The sequence below is a fragment of the Erythranthe guttata genome, chromosome 7 (genome assembly GCF_056151865.1).
Source record: "Erythranthe guttata isolate IM_541 chromosome 7, IM_541, whole genome shotgun sequence".
In the NCBI taxonomy this organism is placed as follows: domain Eukaryota; kingdom Viridiplantae; phylum Streptophyta; class Magnoliopsida; order Lamiales; family Phrymaceae; genus Erythranthe; species Erythranthe guttata.
In genome coordinates this window covers 10700603-10724405 of record NC_142539.1, presented here as the reverse complement: position 1 = coordinate 10724405, position 23803 = coordinate 10700603, and the positions used below count along the sequence as shown (strand labels likewise).

The following is a 23803-nucleotide window of genomic DNA, read 5'->3' as shown; positions in this document are numbered from 1 at the left end:
GTTGAGAAACTTGCGCCGCAGCGGCTTAAAGCGTCGATAACTTTTGACTCGGGATGAGTTACGAGGCGATCTGTAAAGGCACGCGAAGCTCTTTCAGATGCCGTCGGATTGTCAATTTGGCGAATCCCCATTAACCCCGCGCTCGCAGTGAAAAGAGACCGTTTAGCCCAGCTTCCGCCACTATTAGACGCGATCGACGCGTTTATCGGTGCAATCAACTCGTTCGATCGATCCGACCGGCCCCACAATGCTCGCGCAGAGGTATGCATTAGATGCTAATCACTGTCAAAAAAAAAAAAAAACGAAAAGCTACTAGAAAACGGGAGGTGAGACGAGAAAATAAACTACAAAAAGGTGGGGTGGGGGTGCAACACGAGGACTTCCCAGGGGGTCACCCATCCTAGTACTACTCTTGCCCAAGCACGCGCCCAAGCACGCTTAACTTCGGAGTTCTGATGGGATCAGGTGCATTAGTGCTGGTATGATCGCACCCGTAAGTCTATGCACGCAATTCGATTTTATGTTGAGAACCTTGCGCAGCAGCGGCTTAAAGCGTCGATCACTTTTGACTCGGGATGAGTTACGAGGCGATATGCATACGCACGCGAAGCTCTTTCAGACACCGTCGGCGTGTCAATTTGGCGAAGCCCCATTGACCCCGCGCTCGCAGTGAAAAGAGGCCGTTTAGCCCAGCTTCCGCCACTATTAGACGCGATCGACGCGTTTATCGGTGAAATCAGCTCGTTCGATCGATCCGACCGGCCCCACATTGCTCGCGCTGAGGTAAACATTAGATGCTCATCGCTGTCAAAAAAAAAAAAAAAAAGAAACGAAAAGCTACTAGAAAACGGGAGGTGAGACGAGAAAATAAACTACAAAAAGGTGGGGTGGGGGTGCAACACGAGAACTTCCAAGGGGGTCACCCATCCTAGTACTACTCTCGCCCAAGCACGCTTAACTTCGCAGTTCTGATGGGATCCGGTGCATTAGTGCTGGTATGATCGCACCCGTAAGTCTATGCACGCAATTCGGTTTTATATTGAGAACCTTGCGCCGCAGCGGCTTAAAGCGTCGATAACTTTTGACTCGGGATGAGTTACGAGGCGATCTGCATACGCACGCGAAACTCTTTCAGACGCCGTCGGTGTGCCAATTAGGTGAAGCCCCATTGACCCCGCGCTCGCAGTGAAAAGAGGCCGTTTAGCCCAGCTTCCGCAACTATTAGACGCGATCGACGCGTTTATCGGTGCAATCAGCTCGTTCGATCGATCCGACCGGCCCCACAATGCTCGCGCTGAGGTATGCATTAGATGCTCATCGCTGTCAAAAAAAAAAAAAAAAAAGAAACGAAAAGCTACTAGAAAACGGGAGGTGAGACGAGAAAATAAACTACAAAAAGGTGGGGTGGGGGTGCAACACGAGGACTTCCCAGGGGGTGACCCATCCTAGTACTACTCTCGCCCAAGCACGCTTAACTTCGCAGTTCTGATGGGATCCGGTGCATTAGTGCTGGTATGATCGCACCCGTAAGTCTATGCACGCAATTCGGTTTTATATTGAGAACCTTGCGCCGCAGCGGCTTAAAACGTCGATAACTTTTGACTCGGGATGAGTTACGAGGCGATCTGCATACGCACGCGAAGCTCTTTCAGACGCCGTCGGTGTGCCAATTAGGCGAAGCCCCATTGACCCCGCGCTCGCAGTGAAAAGAGGCCGTTTAGCCCAGCTTCCGCAACTATTAGACGCGATCGACGCGTTTATCGGTGCAATCAGCTCGTTCGATCGATCCGACCGGCCCCACAATGCTCGCGCTGAGGTATGCATTAGATGCAAATCGCTGTCAAAAAAAAAAAAAGAAACGAAAAGCTACTTCGAAAACGGGAGGTGAGACGAGAAAATAAACTACAAAAAGATGGAAGGGGTTGCAACACGAGGACTTCCCAGGGGGTCACACATCCTAGTACTACTCTCGCCCAAGCACGCTTAACTTTGGAGTTCTGATGGGATCCGGTGCATTAGTGCTGGTATGATCGCACCCGTACGTCTATGCACGCAATTCGGTTTTATGTTGAGAAACTTGCGCCGCAGCGGCTTAAAGCGTCGATAACTTTTGACTCGGGATGAGTTACGAGGCGATCTGCAAAGGCACGCGAAGCTCTTTCAGACGCCGTCGGAGTGTCAATTTGGCGAATCCCCATTAACCCCGCGCTCGCAGTGAAAAGAGACTGTTTAGCCCAGCTTCCGCCACTATTAGATGCGATCGACGCGTTTATCGGTGCAATCAACTCGTTCGATCGATCCGACCGGCCCCACAATGCTCGCGCTGAGGTATGCATTAGATGCTAATCGCTGTCAAAAAAAAAAAAAAAACGAAAAGCTACTAGAAAACGGGAGGTGAGACGAGAAAATAAACTACAAAAAGGTGGGGTGGGGGTGCAACACGAGGACTTCCCAGGGGGTCACCCATCCTAGTACTACTCTCGCCCAAGCACGCGCCCAAGCACGCTTAACTTCGGAGTTCTGATGGGATCCGGTGCATTAGTGCTGGTATGATCGCACCCGTACGTCTATGCACGCAATTCGGTTTTATGTTGAGAAACTTGCGCCGCAGCGGCTTAAAGCGTCGATAACTTTTGACTCGGGATGAGTTACGAGGCGATCTGCATACGCACGCGAAGCTCTTTCAGACGCCGTCGGCGTGTCAATTTGGCGAAGCCCCATTGACCCCGCGCTCGCAGTGAAAAGAGGCCGTTTAGCCCAGCTTCCGCCACTATTAGACGCGATCGACGCGTTTATCGGTGCAATCAGCTCGTTCGATCGATCCGTCTGGCCCCACATTGCTCGCGCTGAGGTATGCATTAGATGCTCATCGCTGTCAAAAAAAAAAAAAAAAAAAAAGAAACGAAAAGCTACTAGAAAACGGGAGGTGAGACGAGAAAATAAACTACAAAAAGGTGGGGTGGGGGTGCAACACGAGGACTTCCAAGGGGTCACCCATCCTAGTACTACTCTCGCCCAAGCACGCTTAACTTCGCAGCTCTGATGGGATCCGGTGCATTAGTGCTGGTATGATCGCACCCGTAAGTCTATGCACGCAATTCGGTTTTATGTTGAGAACCTTGCGCCGCAGCGGCTTAAAGCGTCGATAACTTTTGACTCGGGATGAGTTACGAGGCGATATGCATACGCACGCGAAGCTCTTTCAGACGCCGTCGGCGTGTCAATTTTGCGAAGCCCCATAGACCCCGCGCTCGCAGTGAAAAGAGGCCGTTTAGCCCAGCTTCCGCCACTATTAGACGCGATCGACGCGTTTATCGGTGCAATCAGCTCGTTCGATCGATCCGACCGGCCCCACATTGCTCGCGCTGAGGTATGCATTAGATGCTCATAGCTGTTAAAAAAAAAAAAAAAAAGAAACGAAAATCTACTAGAAAATGGGAGGTGAGACGAGAAAATAAACTACAAAAAGATGGAAGGGGGTGCAACACGAGGACTTCCCAGGGAGTCACCCATCCTAGTACTACTCTCGCCAAAGCACGCTTAACTTTGGAGTTCTGATGGGATCCGGTGCATTAGTGCTGGTATGATCGCACCGGTAAGTCTATGCACGCAATTCGGTTTTATGTTGAGAAACTTGCGCCGCAGCGGCTTAAAGCGTCGATAACTTTTGACTCGGGATGAGTTACGAGGCGATATGCCTACGCACGCGAAGCTCTTTCAGACGCCGTCGGTGTGCCAATTGGGCGAAGCCCCATTGACCCCGCGCTCGCAGTGAAAAGAGGCCGTTTAGCCCAGCTTCCGCAACTATTAGACGCGATCGACGCGTTTATCGGTGCAATCACCTCGTTCGATCGATCCGACCGGCCCCACAATGCTCGCGCTGAGGTATGCATTAGATGCAAATCGCTGTCAAAAAAAAAAAAGAAACGAAAAGCTACTTCGAAAACGGGAGGTGAGACGAGAAAATAAACTACAAAAAGATGGAAGGGGTTGCAACACGAGGACTTCCCAGGGGGTCACCCATCCTAGTACTACTCTCGCCCAAGCACGCTTAACTTTGGAGTTCTGATGGGATCCGGTGCATTAGTGCTGGTATGATCGCACCCGTACGTCTATGCACGCAATTCGGTTTTATGTTGACAAACTTGCGCCGCAGCGGCTTAAAGCGTCGATAACTTTTGACTCGGGATGAGTTACGAGGCGATCTGCATAGGCACGCGAAGCTCTTTCAGACGCCGTCGGAGTGTCAATTTGGCGAATCCCCATTAACCCCGCGCTCGCAGTGAAAAGAGGCCGTTTAGCCCAGCTTCCGCTACTATTAGACGCGATTGACGCGTTTATCGGTGCAATCAACTCGTTCGATCGATCCGACCGGCCCCACAATGCTCGCGCTGAGGTATGCATTAGATGCTAATCGCTGTCAAAAAAAAAAAAAACGAAAAGCTACTAGAAAACGGGAGGTGAGACGAGAAAATAAACTACAAAAAGGTGGGGTGGGGGTGCAACACGAGGACTTCCCAGTGGGTCACCCATCCTAGTACTACTCTCGCCCAAGCACGCGCCCAAGCACGCTTAACTTCGGAGTTCTGATGGGATCGGGTGCATTAGTGCTTGTATGATCGCACCCGTAAGTCTATGCACGCAATTCGGTTTTATGTTGAGAAACTTGCGCCGCAGCGGCTTAAAGCGTCGAAAACTTTTGACTCGTGATGAGTTACGAGGCGATCTGCATATGCACGCGAAGCTCTTTCAGACACCGTCGGTGTGTCAATTAGGCGAAGCCCCATTGACCCGCACTCGCAGTGAAAAGAGGCCGTTTAGCCCAGCTTCCGCCACTATTAGACGCGATCGACGCGTTTACCGGTGCTCTCAGCTCGTTCGATCGATCCTTCCGGCCCCACATTGCTCGCGCTGAGGTATGCATTAGATGCTCATCGCTGTCAAAAAAAAAAAAAAAAAAAAAGAAACGAAAAGCTACTAGAAAACGGGAGGTGAGACGAGAAAATAAACTATGAAAAGGTGGGGTGGGGGTGCAACACGAGGACTTCCCAGGGGGTCACCCATCCTAGTACTTCTCTCGCCCAAGCACGCTTAACTTCGGAGTTCTGATGGAATCCGGTGCATTAGTGCTGGTATGATCGCACCCGTAAGTCTATGCACGCAATTCGATTTTATGTTGAGAACCTTGCGCAGCAGCGGCTTAAAGCGTCGATAACTTTTGACTCGGGATGAGTTACGAGGCGATATGCATACGCACGCGAAGCTCTTTCAGACGCCGTCGGCGTGTCAATTTGGCGAAGCCCCATTGACCCCGCGCTCGCAGTGAAAAGAGGCCGTTTAGCCCAGCTTCCGCCACTATTAGACGCGATCGACGCGTTTATCGGTGCAATCAGCTCGTTCGATCGATCCGTCTGGCCCCACATTGCTCGCGCTGAGGTATGCATTAGATGCTCATCGCTGTCAAAAAAAAAAAAAAAAGAAACGAAAAGCTACTAGAAAACGGGAGGTGAGACGAGAAAATAAACTACAAAAAGGTGGGGTGGGGGTGCAACACGAGGACTTCCAAGGGGGTCACCCATCCTAGTACTACTCTCGCCCAAGCACGCTTAACTTCGCAGTTCAAATGGGATCCGGTGCATTACTGCTGGTATGATCGCACCCGTAAGTCTATGCACGCAATTCGGTTTTATGTTGAGAACCTTGCGCCGCAGCGGCTTAAAGCGTCGATAACTTTTGACTCGGGATGAGTTACTAGGTGATATGCATACGCACGCGAAGCTCTTTCAGACGCCGTCGGCGTGTCAATTTTGCGAAGCCCCATTGACCCCGCGCTCGCAGTGAAAAGAGGTCGTTTAGACCAGCTTCCGCCACTATTAGACGCGATCGACGCGTTTATCGGTGCAATCAGCTCGTTCGATCGATCCGACCGGCCCCACATTGCTCGCGCTGAGGTATGCATAAATGCTCATCGCTGTCAAAAAAAAAAAAGAAACGAAAATCTACTAGAAAACGGGAGGTGAGACGTTAAATAAACTACAAAAAGATGGAAGGGGGTGCAACACGAGGACTTCCCAGGGGGTCACCCATCCTAGTACTACTCTCGCCCAAGGACGCTTAACTTTGGAGTTCTGATGGGATCTGGTGCGTTAGTGGTGGTATGATCGCACCCGTAAGTCTATGCACGCAATTCGGTTTTATGTTGAGAAACTTGCGCCGCAGCGGCTTAAAGCGTCGATAACTTTTGACTCGGGATGAGTTACGAGGCGATATGCATACGCACGCGAAGCTCTTTCAGACGCCGTCGGCGTGTCAATTTTGCGAAGCCCCATTGACCCCGCGCTCGCAGTGAAAAGAGGCCGTTTAGCCCAGCTTCCGCCACTATTAGACGCGATCGACGCGTTTATCGGTGCAATCAGCTCGTTCGATCGATCCGACCGGCCCCACATTGCTCGCGCTGAGGTATGCATTAGATGCTCATAGCTGTCAAAAAAAAAAAAAAAAAAAGAAACGAAAAGCTACTAGAAAATGGGAGGTGAGACGAGAAAATAAACTACAAAAAGATGGAAGGGGGTGCAACACGAGGACTTCCCAGGGGGTCACCCATCCTAGTACTACTCTCGCCCAAGCACGCTTAACTTTGGAGTTCTGATGGGATCCGGTGCGTTAGTGCTGGTACGATCGCACCCGTAAGTCTATGCACGCAATTCGGTTTTATGTTGAGAAAGTTGCGCCGCAGTGGCTTAAAGCGTCGATAACTTTTGACTCGGGATGAGTTACGAGGCGATATGCATACGCACGCGTTTATCGGTGCAATCAGCTCGTTCGATCGATCCGACCGGCCCCACATTTCTCGCGCTGTGGTATGCATTAGATGCTCATCGCTGTCAAAAAAAAAAAAAGAAACGAAAAGCTACTAGAAAACGGAAGGTGAGACGAGAAAATAAACTACAAAAAGATGGAAGGGGGTGCAACACGAGGACTTCCCAGGGAGTCACCCATCCTAGTACTACTCTCGCCAAAGCACGCTTAACTTTGGAGTTCTGATGGGATCCGGTGCATTAGTGCTGGTATGATCGCACCGGTAAGTCTATGCACGCAATTCGGTTTTATGTTGAGAAACTTGCGCCCAGCGGCTTAAAGCGTCGATAACTTTTGACTCGGGATGAGTTACGAGGCGATATGCCTACGCACGCGAAGCTCTTTCAGACGCCGTCGGTGTGCCAATTAGGCGAAGCCCCATTGACCCCGCGCTCGCAGTGAAAAGAGGCCGTTTAGCCCAGCTTCCGCAACTATTAGACGCGATCGACGCGTTTATCGGTGCAATCACCTCGTTCGATCGATCCGACCGGCCCCACAATGCTCGCGCTGAGGTATGCATTAGATGCAAATCGCTGTCAAAAAAAAAAAAAGAAACGAAAAGCTACTTCGAAAACGGGAGGTGAGACGAGAAAATAAACTACAAAAAGATGGAAGGGGTTGCAACACGAGGACTTCCCAGGGGGTCACCCATCCTAGTACTACTCTCGCCCAAGCACGCTTAACTTTGGAGTTCTGATGGGATCCGGTGCATTAGTGCTGGTATGATCGCACCCGTACGTCTATGCACGCAATTCGGTTTTATGTTGAGAAACTTGCGCCGCAGCGGCTTAAAGCGTCGATAACATTTGACTCGGGATGAGTTACGAGGCGATCTGCATAGGCACGCGAAGCTCTTTCAGACGCCGTCGGAGTGTCAATTTGGCGAATCCCCATTAACCCCGCGCTCGCAGTGAAAAGAGGCCGTTTAGCCCAGCTTCCGCCACTATTAGACGCGATCGACGCGTTTATCGGTGCAATCAACTCGTTCGATCGATCCGATCGGCCCCACAATGCTCGCGCTGAGGTATGCATTAGATGCTAATCGCTGTCAAAAAAAAAAAAAAACGAAAAGCTACTAGAAAATGGGAGGTGAGACGAGAAAATAAACTACAAAAAGGTGGGGTGGGGGTGCAACACGAGGACTTCCCAGGGGGTCACCCATCCTAGTACTACTCTCGCCCAAGCACGCGCCCAAGCACGCTTAACTTCGGAGTTCTGATGGGATCCGGTGCATTAGTGCTTGTATGATCGCACCCGTAAGTCTATGCACGCAATTCGGTTTTATGTTGAGAAACTTGCGCCGCAGCGGCTTAAAGCGTCGCAAACTTTTGACTCGGGATGAGTTACGAGGCGATCTGCATACGCACGCGAAGCTCTTTCAGACACCGTCGGTGTGTCAATTAGGCGAAGCCCCATTGACCCGCACTCGCAGTGAAAAGAGGCCGTTTAGCCCAGCTTCCGCCACTATTAGACGCGATCGACGCGTTTACCGGTGCAATCAGCTCGTTCGATCGATCCTTCCGGCCCCACATTGCTCGCGCTGAGGTATGCATTAGATGCTCATCGCTGTCAAAAAAAAAAAAAAAAAAAAGAGAAACGAAAAGCTACTAGAAAACGGGAGGTGAGACGAGAAAATAAACTATGAAAAGGTGGGGTGGGGGTGCAACACGAGGACTTCCCAGGGGGTCACCCATCCTAGTACTTCTCTCGCCCAAGCACGCTTAACTTCGGAGTTCTGATGGAATCCGGTGCATTAGTGCTGGTATGATCGCACCCGTAAGTCTATGCACGCAATTCGATTTTATGTTGAGAACCTTGCGCAGCAGCGGCTTAAAGTGTCGATAACTTTTGACTCGGGATGAGTTACGAGGCGATATGCATACGCACGCGAAGCTCTTTCAGACGCCGTCGGCGTGTCAATTTGGCGAAGCCCCATTGACCCCGCGCTCGCAGTGAAAAGAGGCCGTTTAGCCCAGCTTCCGCCACTATTAGACGCGATCGACGCGTTTATCGGTGCAATCAGCTCGTTCGATCGATCCGTCTGGCCCCACATTGCTCGCGCTGAGGTATGCATTAGATGCTCATCGCTGTCAAAAAAAAAAAAAAAAAGAAACGAAAAGCTACTAGAAAACGGGAGGTGAGACGAGAAAATAAACTACAAAAAGGTGGGGTGGGGGTGCAACACGAGGACTTCCAAGGGGGTCACCCATCCTAGTACTACTCTCGCCCAAGCACGCTTAACTTCGCAGTTCTGATGGGATCCGGTGCATTAGTGCTGGTATGATCGCACCCGTAAGTCTATGCACGCAATTCGGTTTTATGTTGAGAACCTTGCGCCGCAGCGGCTTAAAGCGTCGATAACTTTTGACTCGGGATGAGTTACTAGGTGATATGCATACGCACGCGAAGCTCTTTCGGACGCCGTCGGCGTGTCAATTTTGCGAAGCCCCATTGACCCCGCGCTCGCAGTGAAAAGAGGTCGTTTAGACCAGCTTCCGCCACTATTAGACGCGATCGACGCGTTTATCGGTGCAATCAGCTCGTTCGATCGATCCGACCGGCCCCACATTGCTCGCGCTGAGGTATGCATAAATGCTCATCGCTGTCAAAAAAAAAAAAGAAACGAAAAGCTACTAGAAAACGGGAGGTGAGACGTTAAATAAACTACAAAAAGATGGAAGGGGGTGCAACACGAGGACTTCCCAGGGGGTCACCCATCCTAGTACTACTCTCGCCCAAGCACGCTTAACTTTGGAGTTCTGATGGGATCTGGTGCGTTAGTGCTGGTATGATCGCACCCGTAAGTCTATGCACGCAATTCGGTTTTATGTTGAGAAACTTGCGCCGCAGCGGCTTAAAGCGTCGATAACTTTTGACTCGGGATGAGTTACGAGGCGATATGCATACGCACGCGAAGCTCTTTCAGACGCCGTCGGCGTGTCAATTTTGCGAAGCCCCATTGACCCCACGCTCGCAGTGAAAAGAGGCCGTTTAGCCCAGCTTCCGCCACTATTAGACGCGATCGACGCGTTTATCGGTGCAATCAGCTCGTTCGATCGATCGGACCGGCCCCACATTGCTCGCGCTGAGGTATGCATTAGATGCTCATAGCTGTCAAAAAAAAAAAAAAAAAAAGAAACGAAAAGCTACTAGAAAATGGGAGGTGAGACGAGAAAATAAACTACAAAAAGATGGAAGGGGGTGCAACACGAGGACTTCCCAGGGGGTCACCCATCCTAGTACTACTCTCGCCCAAGCACGCTTAACTTTGGAGTTCTGATGGGATCCGGTGCGTTAGTGCTGGTACGATCGCACCCGTAAGTCTATGCACGCAATTCGGTTTTATGTTGAGAAAGTTGCGCCGCAGTGGCTTAAAGCGTCGATAACTTTTGACTCGGGATGAGTTACGAGGCGATATGCATACGCACGCGTTTATCGGTGCAATCAGCTCGTTCGATCGATCCGACCGGCCCCACATTTCTCGCGCTGTGGTATGCATTAGATGCTCATCGCTGTCAAAAAAAAAAAAAAAAACGAAAAGCTACTAGAAAACGGAAGGTGAGACGAGAAAATAAACTACAAAAAGATGGAAGGGGGTGCAACACGAGGACTTCCCAGGGGGTCACCCATCCTAGTACTACTCTCGCCAAAGCACGCTTAACTTTGGAGTTCTGATGGGATCCGGTGCATTAGTGCTGGTATGATCGCACCGGTAAGTCTATGCACGCAATTCAGTTTTATGTTGAGAAACTTGCGCCGCAGCGGCTTAAAGCGTCGATAACTTTTGACTCGGGATGAGTTACGAGGCGATATGCCTACGCACGCGAAGCTCTTTTAGACGCCGTCGGTGTGCCAATTAGGCGAAGCCCCATTGACCCCGCGCTCGCAGTGAAAAGAGGCCGTTTAGCCCAGCTTCCGCAACTATTTGACGCGATCGATGCGTTTATCGGTGCAATCACCTCGTTCGATCGATCCGACCGGGCCCACAATGCTCGTGCTGAGGTATGCATTAGATGCAAATCGCTGTCAAAAAAAAAAAAAAGAAACGAAAAGCTACTTCGAAAACGGGAGGTGAGACGAGAAAATAAACTACAAAAAGATGGAAGGGGTTGCAACACGAGGACTTCCCAGGGGGTCACCCATCCTAGTACTACTCTCGCCCAAGCACGCTTAACTTTGGAGTTCTGATGGGATCCGGTGCATTAGTGCTGGTATGATCGCACCCGTACGTCTATGCACGCAATTCGGTTTTATGTTGAGAAACTTGCGCCGCAGCGGCTTAAAGCGTCGATAACTTTTGACTCGGGATGAGTTACGAGGCGATCTGCATAGGCACGCGAAGCTCTTTCAGACGCCGTCGGAGTGTCAATTTGGCGAATCCCCATTAACCCCGCGCTCGCAGTGAAAAGAGGCCGTTTAGCCCAGCTTCCGCCACTATTAGACGCGATCGACGCGTTTATCGGTGCAATCAACTCGTTCGATCGATCCGACCGGCCCCACAATGCTCGCGCTGAGGTATGCATTAGATGCTAATCGCTGTCAAAACAAAACAAAAAACGAAAAGCTACTAGAAAACGGGAGGTGAGACGAGAAAATAAACTACAAAAAGGTGGGGTGGGGGTGCAACACGAGGACTTCCCAGGGGGTCACCCATCCTAGTACTACTCTCGCCCAAGCACGCGCCCAAGCACGCTTAACTTCGGAGTTCTGATGGGATCCGGTGCATTAGTGCTTGTATGATCGCACCCGTAAGTCTATGCACGCAATTCGGTTTTATGTTGAGAAACTTGCGCCGCAGCGGCTTAAAGCGTCGAAAACTTTTGACTCGGGATGAGTTACGAGGCGATCTGCATACGCACGCGAAGCTCTTTCAGACACCGTCGGTGTGTCAATTAGGCGAAGCCCCATTGACCCCGCACTCGCAGTGAAAAGAGGCCGTTTAGCCTAGCTTCCGCCACTATTAGACGCGATCGACGCGTTTACCGGTGCAATCAGCTCGTTCGATCGATCCTTCCGGCCCCACATTGCTCGCGCTGAGGTATGCATTAGATGCTCATCGCTGTCAAAAAAAAAAAAAAAAAAAAAAAAAGAAACGAAAAGCTACTAGAAAACGGGAGGTGAGACGAGAAAATAAACTATGAAAAGGTGGGGTGGGGGTGCAACACGAGGACTTCCCAGGGGGTCACCCATCCTAGTACTTCTCTCGCCCAAGCACGCTTAACTTCGGAGTTCTGATGGAATCCGGTGCATTAGTGCTGGTATGATCGCACCCGTAAGTCTATGCACGCAATTCGATTTTATGTTGAGAACCTTGCGCAGCAGCGGCTTAAAGCGTCGATAACTTTTGACTCGGGATGAGTTACGAGGCGATATGCATACGCACGCGAAGCTCTTTTAGACGCCGTCGGCGTGTCAATTTGGCGAAGCCCCATTGACCCCGCGCTCGCAGTGAAAAGAGGCCGTTTAGCCCAGCTTCCGCCACTATTAGACGCGATCGATGCGTTTATCGGTGCAATCAGCTCGTTCGATCGATCCGTCTGGCCCCACATTGCTCGCGCTGAGGTATGCATTAGATGCTCATCGCTGTCAAAAAAAAAAAGAAAAAAAAAAGAAACGAAAAGCTACTAGAAAACGGGAGGTGAGACGAGAAAATAAACTAAAAAAAGGTGGGGTGGGGGTGCAACACGAGGACTTCCAAGGGGGTCACCCATCCTAGTACTACTCTCGCCCAAGCACGCTTAACTTCGCAGTTCTGATGGGATCCGGTGCATTAGTGCTGGTATGATCGCACCCGTAAGTCTATGCACGCAATTCGGTTTTATGTTGAGAACCTTGCGCCGCAGCGGCTTAAAGCGTCGATAACTTTTGACTCGGGATGAGTTACTAGGTGATATGCATACGCACGCGAAGCTCTTTCAGACGCCGTCGGCGTGTCAATTTTGCGAAGCCCCATTGACCCCGCGCTCGCAGTGAAAAGAGGTCGTTTAGACCAGCTTCCGCCACTATTAGACGCGATCGACGCGTTTATCGGTGCAATCAGCTCGTTCGATCGATCCGACCGGCCCCACATTGCTCGCGCTGAGGTATGCATTAGATGCTCATCGCTGTCAAAAAAAAAAAAGAAACGAAAAGCTACTAGAAAACGGGAGGTGAGACGTTAAATAAACTATAAAAAGATGGAAGGGGGTGCAACACGAGGACTTCCCAGGGGGTCACCCATCCTAGTACTACTCTCGCCCAAGCACGCTTAACTTTGGAGTTCTGATGGGATCTGGTGCGTTAGTGCTGGTATGATCGCACCCGTAAGTCTATGCACGCAATTCGGTTTTATGTTGAGAAACTTGCGCCGCAACGGCTTAAAGCGTCGATAACTTTTGACTCGGGATGAGTTACGAGGCGATTTGCATACGCACGCGAAGCTCTTTCAGACGCCGTCGGCGTGTCAATTTTGCGAATCCCCATTGACCCCGCGCTCGCAGTGAAAAGAGGCCGTTTAGCCCAGCTTCCGCCACTATTAGACGCGATCGACGCGTTTATCGGTGCAATCAGCTCGTTCGATCGATCGGACCGGCCCCACATTGCTCGCGCTGAGGTATGCATTAGATGCTCATAGCTGTCAAAAAAAAAAGAAAAAGAAACGAAAAGCTACTAGAAAATGGGAGGTGAGACGTGAAAATAAACTACAAAAAGATGGAAGGGGGTGCAACACGAGGACTTCCCAGGGGGTCACCCATCCTAGTACTACTCTCGCCCAAGCACGCTTAACTTTGGAGTTCTGATGGGATCCGGTGCGTTAGTGCTGGTACGATCGCACCCGTAAGTCTATGCACGCAATTCGGTTTTATGTTGAGAAAGTTGCGCCGCAGTGGCTTAAAGCGTCGATAACTTTTGACTCGGGATGAGTTACGAGGCGATATGCATACGCACGCGTTTATCGGTGCAATCAGCTCGTTCGATCGATCCGACCGGCCCCACATTTCTCGCGCTGTGGTATGCATTAGATGCTCATCGCTGTCAAAAAAAAAAAAAAAGAAACGAAAAGCTACTAGAAAACGGAAGGTGAGACGGGAAAATAAACTACAAAAAGATGGAAGGGGGTGCAACACGAGGACTTCCCAGGGGGTCACCCATCCTAGTACTACTCTCGCCAAAGCACGCTTAACTTTGGAGTTCTGATGGGATCCGGTGTATTAGTGCTGGTATGATCGCACCGGTAAGTCTATGCACGCAATTCGGTTTTATGTTGAGAAACTTGCGCCGCAGCGGCTTAAAGCGTCGATAACTTTTGACTCGGGATGAGTTACGAGGCGATATGCCTACGCACGCGAAGCTCTTTCAGACGCCGTCGGCGTGTCAATTTTGCGAAGCCCCATTGACCCCGCGCTCGCAGTGAAAAGAGGCCGTTTAGCACAGCTTCCGCAACTATTAGACGCGATCGACGCGTTTATCGGTGCAATCAGCTCGTTCGATCGATCCGACCGGCCCCACAATGCTCGCGCTGAGGTATGCATTAGATGCTCATAGCTGTCAAAAAAAAAAAAAAGAAACGAAAAGCTACTAGAAAACGGGAGGTGAGACGAGAAAATAAACTACAAAAAGATGGAAGGGGGTGCAACACGAGGACTTCCCAGGGGGTGACCCATCCTAGTACTACTCTCGCCCAAGCACGCTTAACTTCGGAGTTATGATGGGATCCGGTGCGTTAGTGCTGGTATGATCGCACCCGTAAGTCTATGCACGCAATTCGGTTTTATGTTGAGAAACTTGCGCCGCAGCGGCTTAAAGCGTCGATAACTTTTGACTCGGGATGAGTTACGAGGCGATCTGCATACGCACGCGAAGCTCTTTCAGACGCCGTCGGAGTGTCTATTTGGCGAAGCCCCATTGACCCCGCGCTCGCAGTGAAAAGAGGCCGTTTAGCCCAGCTTCCGCAACTATTAGACGCGATCGACGCGTTTATCGGTATAATCAGCTCGTTCGATCGATCCGACAGGCCCCACAATGCTCGCGCTGAGGTATGCATTAGATGCAAATCGCTGTCGAAAAAAAAAAAAGAAACGAAAAGCTACTTCGAAAACGGGAGGTGAGACGAGAAAATAAACTACAAAAAGATGGAAGGGGTTGCAACACGAGGACTTCCCAGGGGGTCACCCATCCTAGTACTACTCTCGCCCAAGCACGCTTAACTTTGGAGTTCTGATGGGATCCGGTGCATTAGTGCTGGTATGATCGCACCCGTACGTCTACGCACGCAATTCGGTTTTATGTTGAGAAACTTGCGCCGCAGCGGCTTAAAGCGTCGATAACTTTTGACTCGGGATGAGTTACGAGGCGATCTGCATACGCACACGAAGCTCTTTCAGACGCCATTGGAGTGTCAATTTTGCGAAGCCGCATTGACCCCGCGCTCGCAGTGAAAAGAGGCCGTTTAGCCCAGCTTCCGCCACTATTAGACGCGATCGACGCGTTTATCGGTGCAATCTGCTCGTTCGATCGATCCGACCGGCCCCACAATGCTCGCGCTGAGGTATGCATTAGATGCTAATCGCTGTCAAAAAAAAAAAAATACGAAAAGCTACTAGAAAACGGGAGGTGAGACGAGAAAATAAACTACAAAAAAGTGGTGTGGGGGTGCAACACGAGGACTTCGCAGGGGGTCACCCATCCTAGTACTACTCTCGCCCAAGCACGCTTAACTTCGGAGTTCTGATGGGATCCGGTGCATTATTGCAGGTATTATCGCACCCGTAAGTCTATGCACGCAATTCGGTTTTATGTTGAGAACCTTGCGCCGCAGCGGCTTAAAGCGTCGATAACTTTTGACTGGCGATGAGTTACGAGGCGATATGCCTACGCACGCGAAGCTCTTTCAGACGCCGTCGGCGTGTCAATTTTGCGAAGCCCCATTGAACCCGCGCTCGCAGTGAAAAGAGGCCGTTTAGCCCAGCTTCCGCCACTATTAGACGCGATCGACGCGTTTATCGGTGCAATCTGCTCGTTCGATCGATCCGTCCGGCCCCACATTGCTCGCGCTGAGGTATGCATTAGATGCTCATCGCTGTCAAAAAAAAAAAAAAAAAAAAAGAAACGAAAAGCTACTAGAAAACGGGAGGTGAGACGAGAAAATAAACTACAAAAATGTGGGGTGGGGGTGCAACACGAGGACTTCCAAGGGGGTCACCCATCCTAGTACTACTCTCGCCCAAGCAAGCTTAACTTCGGAGTTCTGATGGGATCCGGTGCATTAGTGCTGGTATGATCGCACCCGTAAGTCTATGCACGCAATTCGGTTTTATGTTGAGAAACTTACGCCGCAGCGGCTTAAAGCGTCGATAACTTTTGACTCGGGATGATTTACGAGGCGATCTGCATACGCACGCGAAGCTCTTTCAGACGCTGTCGGTGTGCCAACTAGGCGAAGCCCCATTGACCGCGCGCTCGCAGTGAAAAGAGGCCGTTTAGCCCAGCTTCCGCAACTATTAGACGCGATCGACGCGTTTATCGGTGCAATCAGCTCGTTCGATCGATCCGACCGGCCCCACAATGCTCGCGCTGAGGTATGCATTAGATGCAAATCGCTGTCAAAAAAAAAAACGAAACGAAAAGCTACTTCGAAAACGGGAGATGAGACGAGAAAATAAACTACAAAAAGATGGAAGGGGTTGCAACACGAGGACTTCCCAGGGGGTCACCCATCCTAGTACTACTCTCGCCCAAGCACGCTTGACTTTGGAGTTCTGATGGGATCCGGTGCATTAGTGCTGGTATGATCGCACCCGTACGTCTATGCACGCAATTCGGTTTTATGTTGAGAAACTTGCGCCGCAGCGGCTTAAAGCGTCGATAACTTTTGACTCGGGATGAGTTACGAGGCGATCTGCATACGCACGCAAAGCTCTTTCAGACACCGTCGGAGTGTCAATTTGGCGAATCCCCATTGACCCCGCGCTCGCAGTGAAAAGAGGCCGTTTAGCCCAGCTTCCGCCACTATTAGACGCGATCGACGCGTTTATCGGTGCAATCAGCTCGTTCGATCGATCTGACCGGCCCCACATTGCTCGCGCTGAGGTATGCATTAGATGCTCATCGCTGTCAAAAAAAAAAAAAAAAAAAAACGAAAAGCTACTAGAAAACGGGAGGTGAGACGAGAAAATAAACTACAAAAAGGTGGTGTGGGGGTGCAACACGAGGACTTCCCAGGGGGTCACCCATCCTAGTACTACTCTCGCCCAAGCACGCGCCCAAGCACGCTTAACTTCGGAGTTCTGATGGGATCCGGTGCATTAGTGCTGGTATGATCGCACCCGTAAGTCTATGCACGCAATTCGGTTTTATGTTGAGAAACTTGCGCCGCAGCGGCTTAAAGCGTCGAAAACTTTTGACTCGGGATGAGTTACGAGGCGATCTGCATACGCACGCGAAGCTCTTTCAGACGCCGTCGGCGTGTCAATTTGGCGAAGCCCCATTGACCCCGCGCTCGCAGTGAAAAGAGGCCGTTTAGCCCAGCTTCCGCCACTATTAGACGCGATCGACGCGTTTATCGGTGCAATCAGCTCGTTCGATCGATCCTTCCGGCCCCACATTGCTTGCGCTGAGGTATGCATTAGATGCTCATCGCTGTCAAAAAAAAAAAAAAAAAAAGAAACGAAAAGCTACTAGAAAACGGGAGGTGAGACGAGAAAATAAACTACAAAAATGTGGGGTGGGGGTGCAACACGAGGACTTCCAAGGGGGTCACCCATCCTAGTACTACTCTCGCCCAAGCACGCTTAACTTCGGAGTTCTGATGGGATCCGGTGCATTAGTGCTGGTATGATCGCACCCGTAAGTCTATGCACGCAATTCGGTTTTATGTTGAGAACCTTGCGCCGCAGCGGCTTAAAGCGTCGATAACTTTTGACTGGGGATGAGTTACGAGGCGATATGCATACGCACGCGAAGCTCTTTCAGACGCCGTCGGCGTGTCAATTTTGCGAAGCCCCATTGACCCCGCGCTCGCAGTGAAAAGAGGCCGTTTAGCCCAGCTTCCGCCACTATTAGACGCGATCGACGCATTTATCGGTGCAATCAGCTCGTTCGATCGATCCGACCAGCCCCACATTTCTCGCGCTGAGGTATGCATTAGATGCTCATCGCTGTCAAAAAAAAAAAAAAAAGAAACGAAAAGCAACTAGAAAACGGAAGGTGAGACGAGAAAATAAACTACAAAAAGATGGAAGGGGGTGCAGCACGAGGACTTCCCAAGGGGTCACCCATCCTAGTACTACTCTCGCCAAAGCACGCTTAACTTTGGAGTTCTAATGGGATCCGGTGCATTAGTGCTGGTATGATCGCACCGGTAAGTCTATGCACGCAATTCGGTTTTATGTTGAGAAACTTGCGCCGCAGCGGCTTAAAGCGTCGATAACTTTTGACTCGGGATGAGTTACTAGGCGATATGCATACGCACGCGAAGCTCTTTCAGACGCCGTCGGCGTGTCAATTTTGCGAAGCCCCATTGACCCCGCGCTGGCAGTGAAAAGAGGTCGTTTAGACCAGCTTCCGCCACTATTAGACGCGATCGACGCGTTTATCGGTGCAATCAGCTCGTTCGATCGATCCGACCGGCCCCACATTGCTCGCGCGCTATGCATTAGATGCTCATCGCTGTCAAAAAAAAAAAAAAGAAACGAAAAGCTACTAGAAAACGGGAATTGAGACGAGAAAATAAACTACAAAAAGATGGAAGGGGGTGCAACACGAGGACTTCCCAGGGGGTCACCCATCCTAGTACTACTCTCGCCCAAGCACGCTTAACTTTGGAGTTCTGATGGGATCTGGTGCGTTAGTGCTGGTATGATCGCACCCGTAAGTCTATGCACGCAATTCGGTTTTATGTTGAGAAAGTTGCGCCGCAGCGGCTTAAAGCGTCGATAACTTTTGACTCGGGATGAGTTATGAGGCGATATGCATACGCACGCGTTTATCGGTGCAATCAGCTCGTTCGATCGATCCGACCGGCCCCACATTTCTCGCGCTGTGGTATGCATTAGATGCTCATCGCTGTCAAAAAAAAAAAAAAAAAGGAAAAGCTACTAGAAAACGGAAGGTGAGACGAGAAAATAAACTACAAAAAGATGGAAGGGGGTGCAACACGAGGACTTCCAAGGGGGTCACCCATCCTAGTACTACTCTCGCCAAAGCACGCTTAACTTTGGAGTTCTGATGGGATCTGGTGCATTAGTGCTGGTATGATCGCACCGGTAAGTCTATGCACGCAATTCGGTTTTATGTTGAGAAACTTGCGCCGCAGCGGCTTAAAGCGTCGATAACTTTTGACTCGGGATGAGTTACGAGGCGATATGCCTACGCACGCGAAGCTCTTTCAGACGCCGTCGGCGTGTCAATTTTGCGAAGCCCCATTGACCCCGCGCTCGCAGTGAAAAGAGGCCGTTTAGCCCAGCTTCCGCAACTATTAGACGCGATCGACGCGTTTATCGGTGCAATCAGCTCGTTCGATCGATCCGACCGGCCCCACAATGCTCGCGCTGAGGTATGCATTAGATGCTCATAGCTGTCAAAAAAAAAAAAAAAAAAACGAAAAGCTACTAGAAAACGGGAGGTGAGACGAGAAAATAAACTACAAAAAGATGGAAGGGGGTGCAACACGAGGACTTCCCAGGGGGTGACCCATCCTAGTACTACTCTCGCCCAAGCACGCTTAACTTCGGAGTTATGATGGGATCCGGTGCGTTAGTGCTGGTATGATCGCACCCGTAAGTCTATGCACGCAATTCGGTTTTATGTTGAGAAACTTGCGCCGCAACGGCTTAAAGCGTCGATAACTTTTGACTCGGGATGAGTTACGAGGCGATCTGCATACACACGCGAAGCTCTTTCAGACGCCGTCGGAGTGTCAATTTGGCGAAGCCCCATTGACCCCGCGCTCGCAGTGAAAAGAGGCCGTTTAGCCCAGCTTCCGCAACTATTAGACGCGATCGACGCGTTTATCGGTGCAATCAGCTCGTTCAATCGATCCGACCGGCCCCACAATGCTCGCGCTGAGGTATGCATTAGATGCAAATCGCTGTCAAAAAAAAAAAAAAGAAACGAAAAGCTACTTCGAAAACGGGAGGTGAGACGAGAAAATAAACTACAAAAAGATGGAAGGGGTTGCAACACGAGGACTTCCCAGGGGGTCACCCATCCTAGTACTACTCTCGCCCAAGCACGCTTAACTTTGGAGTTCTGATGGGATCCGGTGCATAAGTGCTGGTATGATCGCACCCGTACGTCTATGCACGCAATTCGGTTTTATGTTGAGAAACTTGCGCCGCAGCGGCTTAAAGCGTCGATAACTTTTGACTCGGGATGAGTTACGAGGCGATCTGCATACGCACGCGAAGCTCTTTCAGACGCCGTCGGAGTGTCAATTTGGCGAAGCCCCATTGACCCCACGCTCGCAGTGAAAAGAGGCCGTTTAGCCCAGCTTCCGCCACTATTAGACGCGATCGACGCGTTTATCGGTGCAATCAGCTCGTTCGATCGATCCTTCAGGCCCCACATTGCTCGTGCTGAGGTATGCATTAGATGCTAATCGCTGTAAAAAAAAAAAAAAAACGAAAAGCTACTAGAAAACTGGAGGTGAGACGAGAAAATAAACTACAAAAAGGTGGGGTGGGGGTGCAACACGAGGACTTCCCAGGGGGTCACCCATCCTAGTACTACTCTCGCCCAAGCACGCGCCCAAGCACGCTTAACTTCGGAGTTCTGATGGGATCCGTTGCATTAGTGCTGGTATGATCGCACCCGTAAGTCTATGCACGCAATTCGGTTTTATGTTGAGAAACTTGCGCCGCAGCGGCTTAAAGCGTCGAAAACTTTTGACTCGGGATGAGTTACGAGGCGATCTGCATACGCACGTGTTAAGTGTATATTTTTACACTTTATCGTATCTTTTTATTTGAGCTTTTGGTGTGATTTAATGATAATTGGTGCTTAAAAAGTTGATTTATTGCATTTTAGGTATAAATTGAAGAATTGGAAAAGTTTGGGGTCAAAACTGCAAATTTGGAGAAAATATGGGCCAAAAGTGAAATAATTAAAAATATGCTGAAAATTGGCTGAAAACAGGCCCGCACGGCCGTGCCAAAATTAGCCTATTTTTGGCACGGGCGTGCCAAATGCTGAATTTGGGCAGAAGGTTCGGCGATTCTCGCGCGGCCGTGCGAGAATTGCACTGATTTTCGCGCGGCCGTGCCAAATCACGCTGGAGACAATTTTGGACTTTTAAACACACAAGGAAACCTAGAATCATCTACCAAGTTGGGACATCTATTTAAGCCAAAACCAAGCACGAATCAAAGGACTTTTGGACACAACCTTGGAGCGAGAGAAGCGAGAGAACGAAGAATCGAAGACGGAGAATTGACAACTCTTCATCATAATTCTTCTTTCACCTATCGTTTCTTAATCTATAACTTTTATTACTTTTATTATGTTTTTCGTTATGAGTAGCTAAGTTTTTAATCTAGGATTTTGTTGGAACCCTATGTGGGGATTGTGAACCCGTTTTCTTGAGATTATGCAATTATGATTTTATGATTATTTCTTATATTTGTTATGATTGTTAGTGCATGAACTTGATCAATTTATGTGCTTTATCTGTGATTATTGGGATTGACTCGACAGAGCTATTTTGATAATTAGACGGTAAGTATAAGAACCTTCGAGTAGTTTTCACCGAATGAGTGTGTCAATTGCATGTGGTGTCGTAGACATACAGATATCACCTTAGGTAGCCATTTACGAGACTTGTTAGTTAATGCTTTATTCATAATTGGTTTGCATAGACATATAGTGAATCGTTTATGAATAATAGACTCATAATACACGCGACAGCGGGTTATGAGTAAATTAGTGTCTCGGGTTAATAATCATGAATCATATATTTCATAATTGAGGGGTTTTGGGTGAGCAATTCTTGCATAGGGGGAAGATAAAATCCTAGGTCCGCTTTAATTGATATTTTCCCGTGTTATTTGCTTTCTTAATTAGTTTAGTTGTTTAATTGATTTAATTTGACAAACTTGCGTAGGCTGGATAAAAATCATAATTGTTAGAATTTGGTACTTAGGATTAGGTAATTTGCGTATTCCCTGTGGGATCGACATCCGACTCTCACGAGTCCACTTTATTACTTGTTTGCGATACGTGCACTTGCGTGTTGGTATTTAGCACCCAACAAGTTTTTGGCGCCGTTGCCGGGGAATACTACTAAATTATCTATTTATTCTAATATCAAATTTCAGCAATTTTTCTTACTTCAGCCATTTAATTTTTTTTTTTTTTTTTTTTGTTACATGTCTGGTTACAGTGATCGGACACCTCAAACGGGATATGAATGGCTTCCATCTAACGAATACCTCCAAAACACCTATGATATGCCTCCGTTTTGTTCAGCATGTGGTGGAAATCATTATTCCGATCAATGTTGGGGATCACCAAAAGCTACAAATTTCATCGAAATTGCCAATGGAGGTTATTGGGACACTTACACCAACAACACATACGAGCAAAGCTTTCAAGACAAAGATTTGAACGAGTTTCAACATAGAGAGCCACAATTCGATGATTTTCAAAATTATTATCCAATGCAGCTGCAGACCACTGATGAACAAGTTGATTTGGTATCCCTCATTGCCGAATTCATGAAGTCCACTCAAGCATCATTTCAAAACATGGAAATACAACTGGAAGATATGACGCTCAAATTAAAATCTGAGTCTCTTGAAAATATTCCAGACGAAATCGGCAATGGTTACATCAAAGAAAATTCGGGTGAAGCCTGCAGTGAGAAAAATCTTCCATCTCCAGAAAATAGTGTCGATATGAGAGAAATAGAAATTACGAAGACACTTGAGCATGATGAATCTGAGAAGGTAATCGAGCTAAACCATGAAGATGCCTCAGAACAAGAGAAGAAGGAGATCGATGTAATGATTGAAGATATTCTAGTTGTGGACCCTGTCGTTGATCTAAATGTAGATTTGAAGGCATCAATAGAGGTTGATGAGAAGACGAATGTGTTTGAAGTGGAGGTTATACGCGGACGTGAGGTTTTTGTGTACCGATTTGAGGGAGCGGGTGATGAAGATCCCATCTTAGCTTCGTACCGATTGATTACAACCAAAAAAGACTACAAGCTAAGGTGGACCGTGACATATTGCAGTGCTATCCATGCCTTGGTTGCAATTCAAGTGATAGAGCTCATGGATGGATGCGCAATCTACAAGGCTTTGGATTGGACATAACAATTTCAAGAAGCAAAGTCTGGCTGAAGACTTAAAATTTAGCGCTTCTCGGGAGGCAACCCGAGCTTTACTGTTTTTCCTATTTTTCTTTAATTTTATGTTTTATTTTTATTTTCATAGGCATGCATTCTAAATAATTTATTTGATTTCTTATTTTTAAGGTCGGAATTGCGATCGGGACGGTCATCCGAGAGACATAGAGGGCATCTTCGCAAGAGGAAAATCAGATTTCTTTCCACAAATTCTCACACCCCGAAGACAACGATTCCGACTAAATCAGGTGTATTCTATCCTTAAACTTCGTGTTAATTACATTGAGGGCAATGTAAATTTTAAGTTTGGGGGTGGATAATTACTTGTTTATGTGCTTTAATTTTTTAGTTTGCATGCCTTATGATATTTTTTTTATTATTTTAGTTGTTTTAGTTTATTTATTGCTTTAAAAAAAAAAATGTGTTTGAGATAAATGCTTCGATGAATCATGATGATGAAAGATGGTTGATGTTTAATGATGAAATTGTTTGCTTTATCTTGATTGTGATGAATTTTGGTGAGCTTTTGATTCAAAGTGTCGTAAGAAGGAGTCATTGTTAGGAATCACGAATTATGCGTTGCTTTGGTTGAAAGTTTTGTGTTTTAAAATTTGAGTTAAT

The 23803-nt window shown here is 48.8% G+C and overlaps 28 non-coding genes and 13 pseudogenes across 28 annotated transcripts; all 41 read right to left on the bottom strand.

Moving 5' to 3' along the window:
* Positions 1-362: 362 nt before the first annotated feature.
* Positions 363-493, bottom strand: LOC148769239 (5S ribosomal RNA; annotated as a pseudogene).
* A 397-nt stretch (positions 494-890) lies between these two features.
* Positions 891-1009, bottom strand: LOC148769238 (5S ribosomal RNA). Its single transcript, XR_016032702.1, has one exon. It is a non-coding gene; the product is annotated as a 5S ribosomal RNA (ribosomal RNA).
* Positions 1010-1407: 398 nt separating this feature from the next.
* LOC148769237 (5S ribosomal RNA) lies at positions 1408-1526 on the bottom strand. Its single transcript, XR_016032698.1, has one exon. It is a non-coding gene; the product is annotated as a 5S ribosomal RNA (ribosomal RNA).
* A 393-nt stretch (positions 1527-1919) lies between these two features.
* LOC148769236 (5S ribosomal RNA) lies at positions 1920-2038 on the bottom strand. Its single transcript, XR_016032728.1, has one exon. It is a non-coding gene; the product is annotated as a 5S ribosomal RNA (ribosomal RNA).
* A 392-nt stretch (positions 2039-2430) lies between these two features.
* Positions 2431-2561, bottom strand: LOC148769235 (5S ribosomal RNA; annotated as a pseudogene).
* A 401-nt stretch (positions 2562-2962) lies between these two features.
* On the bottom strand, positions 2963-3080 carry LOC148769234 (5S ribosomal RNA). Its single transcript, XR_016032810.1, has one exon. It is a non-coding gene; the product is annotated as a 5S ribosomal RNA (ribosomal RNA).
* A 396-nt stretch (positions 3081-3476) lies between these two features.
* Positions 3477-3595, bottom strand: LOC148769233 (5S ribosomal RNA; annotated as a pseudogene).
* Positions 3596-3987: 392 nt separating this feature from the next.
* On the bottom strand, positions 3988-4106 carry LOC148769232 (5S ribosomal RNA). The gene has a single exon (XR_016032664.1). It is a non-coding gene; the product is annotated as a 5S ribosomal RNA (ribosomal RNA).
* Positions 4107-4496: 390 nt separating this feature from the next.
* On the bottom strand, positions 4497-4627 carry LOC148769231 (5S ribosomal RNA; annotated as a pseudogene).
* A 400-nt stretch (positions 4628-5027) lies between these two features.
* LOC148769230 (5S ribosomal RNA) lies at positions 5028-5146 on the bottom strand. Its single transcript, XR_016032540.1, has one exon. It is a non-coding gene; the product is annotated as a 5S ribosomal RNA (ribosomal RNA).
* Positions 5147-5542: 396 nt separating this feature from the next.
* LOC148769229 (5S ribosomal RNA) lies at positions 5543-5661 on the bottom strand (annotated as a pseudogene).
* Positions 5662-6050: 389 nt separating this feature from the next.
* LOC148769228 (5S ribosomal RNA) lies at positions 6051-6169 on the bottom strand (annotated as a pseudogene).
* A 398-nt stretch (positions 6170-6567) lies between these two features.
* LOC148769227 (5S ribosomal RNA) lies at positions 6568-6686 on the bottom strand. The gene has a single exon (XR_016032688.1). It is a non-coding gene; the product is annotated as a 5S ribosomal RNA (ribosomal RNA).
* Positions 6687-6962: 276 nt separating this feature from the next.
* LOC148769226 (5S ribosomal RNA) lies at positions 6963-7081 on the bottom strand (annotated as a pseudogene).
* Positions 7082-7473: 392 nt separating this feature from the next.
* On the bottom strand, positions 7474-7592 carry LOC148769225 (5S ribosomal RNA). The gene has a single exon (XR_016032663.1). It is a non-coding gene; the product is annotated as a 5S ribosomal RNA (ribosomal RNA).
* Positions 7593-7983: 391 nt separating this feature from the next.
* Positions 7984-8114, bottom strand: LOC148769224 (5S ribosomal RNA; annotated as a pseudogene).
* Positions 8115-8515: 401 nt separating this feature from the next.
* LOC148769223 (5S ribosomal RNA) lies at positions 8516-8634 on the bottom strand. Its single transcript, XR_016032539.1, has one exon. It is a non-coding gene; the product is annotated as a 5S ribosomal RNA (ribosomal RNA).
* Positions 8635-9031: 397 nt separating this feature from the next.
* On the bottom strand, positions 9032-9150 carry LOC148769222 (5S ribosomal RNA). The gene has a single exon (XR_016032715.1). It is a non-coding gene; the product is annotated as a 5S ribosomal RNA (ribosomal RNA).
* A 389-nt stretch (positions 9151-9539) lies between these two features.
* On the bottom strand, positions 9540-9658 carry LOC148769221 (5S ribosomal RNA). The gene has a single exon (XR_016032691.1). It is a non-coding gene; the product is annotated as a 5S ribosomal RNA (ribosomal RNA).
* Positions 9659-10056: 398 nt separating this feature from the next.
* On the bottom strand, positions 10057-10175 carry LOC148769220 (5S ribosomal RNA). Its single transcript, XR_016032687.1, has one exon. It is a non-coding gene; the product is annotated as a 5S ribosomal RNA (ribosomal RNA).
* Positions 10176-10451: 276 nt separating this feature from the next.
* Positions 10452-10570, bottom strand: LOC148769219 (5S ribosomal RNA). Its single transcript, XR_016032730.1, has one exon. It is a non-coding gene; the product is annotated as a 5S ribosomal RNA (ribosomal RNA).
* Positions 10571-10964: 394 nt separating this feature from the next.
* Positions 10965-11083, bottom strand: LOC148769218 (5S ribosomal RNA). Its single transcript, XR_016032661.1, has one exon. It is a non-coding gene; the product is annotated as a 5S ribosomal RNA (ribosomal RNA).
* A 392-nt stretch (positions 11084-11475) lies between these two features.
* Positions 11476-11606, bottom strand: LOC148769217 (5S ribosomal RNA; annotated as a pseudogene).
* Positions 11607-12011: 405 nt separating this feature from the next.
* LOC148769216 (5S ribosomal RNA) lies at positions 12012-12130 on the bottom strand. Its single transcript, XR_016032538.1, has one exon. It is a non-coding gene; the product is annotated as a 5S ribosomal RNA (ribosomal RNA).
* A 402-nt stretch (positions 12131-12532) lies between these two features.
* On the bottom strand, positions 12533-12651 carry LOC148769215 (5S ribosomal RNA). Its single transcript, XR_016032714.1, has one exon. It is a non-coding gene; the product is annotated as a 5S ribosomal RNA (ribosomal RNA).
* A 390-nt stretch (positions 12652-13041) lies between these two features.
* Positions 13042-13160, bottom strand: LOC148769214 (5S ribosomal RNA). The gene has a single exon (XR_016032690.1). It is a non-coding gene; the product is annotated as a 5S ribosomal RNA (ribosomal RNA).
* A 395-nt stretch (positions 13161-13555) lies between these two features.
* LOC148769213 (5S ribosomal RNA) lies at positions 13556-13674 on the bottom strand. Its single transcript, XR_016032686.1, has one exon. It is a non-coding gene; the product is annotated as a 5S ribosomal RNA (ribosomal RNA).
* A 278-nt stretch (positions 13675-13952) lies between these two features.
* Positions 13953-14071, bottom strand: LOC148769212 (5S ribosomal RNA). Its single transcript, XR_016032726.1, has one exon. It is a non-coding gene; the product is annotated as a 5S ribosomal RNA (ribosomal RNA).
* A 393-nt stretch (positions 14072-14464) lies between these two features.
* On the bottom strand, positions 14465-14583 carry LOC148769211 (5S ribosomal RNA). Its single transcript, XR_016032706.1, has one exon. It is a non-coding gene; the product is annotated as a 5S ribosomal RNA (ribosomal RNA).
* Positions 14584-14976: 393 nt separating this feature from the next.
* Positions 14977-15095, bottom strand: LOC148769210 (5S ribosomal RNA). The gene has a single exon (XR_016032660.1). It is a non-coding gene; the product is annotated as a 5S ribosomal RNA (ribosomal RNA).
* Positions 15096-15486: 391 nt separating this feature from the next.
* LOC148769209 (5S ribosomal RNA) lies at positions 15487-15605 on the bottom strand. Its single transcript, XR_016032697.1, has one exon. It is a non-coding gene; the product is annotated as a 5S ribosomal RNA (ribosomal RNA).
* Positions 15606-16006: 401 nt separating this feature from the next.
* LOC148769208 (5S ribosomal RNA) lies at positions 16007-16125 on the bottom strand. Its single transcript, XR_016032685.1, has one exon. It is a non-coding gene; the product is annotated as a 5S ribosomal RNA (ribosomal RNA).
* A 392-nt stretch (positions 16126-16517) lies between these two features.
* On the bottom strand, positions 16518-16636 carry LOC148769207 (5S ribosomal RNA). The gene has a single exon (XR_016032700.1). It is a non-coding gene; the product is annotated as a 5S ribosomal RNA (ribosomal RNA).
* A 397-nt stretch (positions 16637-17033) lies between these two features.
* Positions 17034-17164, bottom strand: LOC148769206 (5S ribosomal RNA; annotated as a pseudogene).
* Positions 17165-17563: 399 nt separating this feature from the next.
* Positions 17564-17682, bottom strand: LOC148769205 (5S ribosomal RNA). Its single transcript, XR_016032537.1, has one exon. It is a non-coding gene; the product is annotated as a 5S ribosomal RNA (ribosomal RNA).
* A 395-nt stretch (positions 17683-18077) lies between these two features.
* Positions 18078-18196, bottom strand: LOC148769204 (5S ribosomal RNA; annotated as a pseudogene).
* A 390-nt stretch (positions 18197-18586) lies between these two features.
* On the bottom strand, positions 18587-18705 carry LOC148769203 (5S ribosomal RNA). Its single transcript, XR_016032689.1, has one exon. It is a non-coding gene; the product is annotated as a 5S ribosomal RNA (ribosomal RNA).
* Positions 18706-18981: 276 nt separating this feature from the next.
* On the bottom strand, positions 18982-19100 carry LOC148769202 (5S ribosomal RNA; annotated as a pseudogene).
* Positions 19101-19494: 394 nt separating this feature from the next.
* Positions 19495-19613, bottom strand: LOC148769201 (5S ribosomal RNA). The gene has a single exon (XR_016032704.1). It is a non-coding gene; the product is annotated as a 5S ribosomal RNA (ribosomal RNA).
* A 394-nt stretch (positions 19614-20007) lies between these two features.
* Positions 20008-20126, bottom strand: LOC148769200 (5S ribosomal RNA). Its single transcript, XR_016032696.1, has one exon. It is a non-coding gene; the product is annotated as a 5S ribosomal RNA (ribosomal RNA).
* Positions 20127-20517: 391 nt separating this feature from the next.
* Positions 20518-20648, bottom strand: LOC148769199 (5S ribosomal RNA; annotated as a pseudogene).
* Positions 20649-23803: the final 3155 nt, after the last annotated feature.